Source organism: Apis dorsata, unplaced genomic scaffold (genome assembly GCF_000469605.1).
Source record: "Apis dorsata unplaced genomic scaffold, Apis dorsata 1.3 scaffold_538, whole genome shotgun sequence".
Lineage (NCBI taxonomy): Eukaryota > Metazoa > Arthropoda > Insecta > Hymenoptera > Apidae > Apis > Apis dorsata.
The window spans coordinates 178578-180028 of NW_006263759.1; the positions used below are offsets into that span (position 1 = coordinate 178578).

General features: G+C 40.0%; 1 protein-coding gene across 23 annotated transcripts in view; it reads left to right on the top strand.

Annotated features, from left to right (window-relative positions):
- Positions 1 to 194, top strand: part of LOC102679918 (protein daughterless) — an 88586-nt gene extending 88392 nt beyond the window's left edge. For 19 of the 23 annotated variants that reach the window (XM_031512975.1, XM_031512964.1, XM_031512971.1 and 16 more), the window contains one exon: positions 1 to 193. This exon is cut by the window's left edge and continues 3 nt beyond it. The gene's annotated coding sequence lies outside the window, so the exon portion shown is untranslated. The other 4 variants (XM_031512963.1, XM_031512961.1, XM_031512973.1 and 1 more) reach the window with 1 other exon arrangement.
- Positions 195 to 1451: the final 1257 nt, after the last annotated feature.

Sequence of the window (1451 nt, forward strand, 5' to 3'; positions counted from 1 at the left end):
GTGCTAAGGGGTAGATACGGCTTAAACTTGTCATAGGATTTTTTCAAAGTTTTCCAGGACTCGAACATACAGATAGAAGATCTTTTCCCGATCGTGCCCGATTGTACCGAGCCAGAAGAACCCTCTCACGATCGAGAGTAAATATTTTCCTCTCTTTCTTTCTTCTTCTTCTTTTTATTATTATTATAATTATTAAAAACAAGCTTAACATTTTTCGAGCATTTCTTACATCGTTTCGTCCAAGATTATCGTCAAAAAGAAGTATTTTTTTCATCGATTCGTTATTCGTAATGAAAAAAAATCTTTTCCACTATAAAATTTCGATCTTGAAAGGGTTATTACATATATATATATATATATATATATATGTATACGTATATATATATGTATATACGATATATATATATATCGAGATTCTACTCTTCGAACGTACGCAATTCCTGTTACGTTCTTTACGGAGGAAACTTATTGTTATCTATACCGAGACGATAGTAAAGCGAGCGTTGTCGGAAAAAAAAAAAAAAAAAAACGGATGCCGCGTTTCCATAGAGAACGGAAAATTGCTCGATCCGTACGAAACGACTAGTGGTCGGTATACATGTTAAATATTCGTTAACAAGGTTTTCCTTGGACGTAACTTGCTCATACGGCGCGGTACGAGGGAGATCATCGGAGGAGAAGAAAAATTTTTCTGTATGTTCATGAAAGAAGCGTTATTAGAGGGAAAGAAGAAAACGATCGCGTGTGCTTTTAAGAGGCATCTACCCCCCTTCCACTCCCCGAAGGCGGCTTGAAATTATTTTTATAAATAGCGAGAAAAACAAAGGAATATGGTTCCTCTCTTTCGAGATGTAAGAAAACTTTACGTGTAGTACGATCGAGATTTTATTGAGGCGATCGATCCCCGCTACCGGAACACCCCACCTCCACCTCCTCCTCCTCCTCCTTCTCCTTCTCCTTCCCTCTCGTCCTCCCTCTTCCCTCCCCTTCCCTCCCCCGTTCTCTTGTTGAAGTTGCCCACTTTTTCTTGTGTAATGTAATCTATCGAGATATCGTTGCGTTATGTTGCGTGTAGGGCGGATAGCTCCAGGAGGTGTGCACCGCCCTTGACAAAGGGTGGAAAAAGGAAGAAAAAGAAAAAAAAGAAAAAAGAAAAGAAAAGAAACGAAACGAAACGAAAAGGCGACGACGAGAGAAAAACGTGACAATGGCCGAGGATGATCGCAACATGAACGGCGGCGCTTCGCGAGCTCATCGTTCTCGCTCTCGTTTCTCATCATCGATGATCGATTCGACGTGTTTTTATTTTTTATTTTTTATTTCTTTTCTCTTTCTCTCTCTGTCTTTCTCTCTCTTTCTTTCCCTTTCCTCGGACTCGGTACTATTTCGGCATTCTTTTCTCTCTTTCTCTCTCTCTCTCTCTCTCTCTCTCTCTCTCTCTCTCTCTCTCT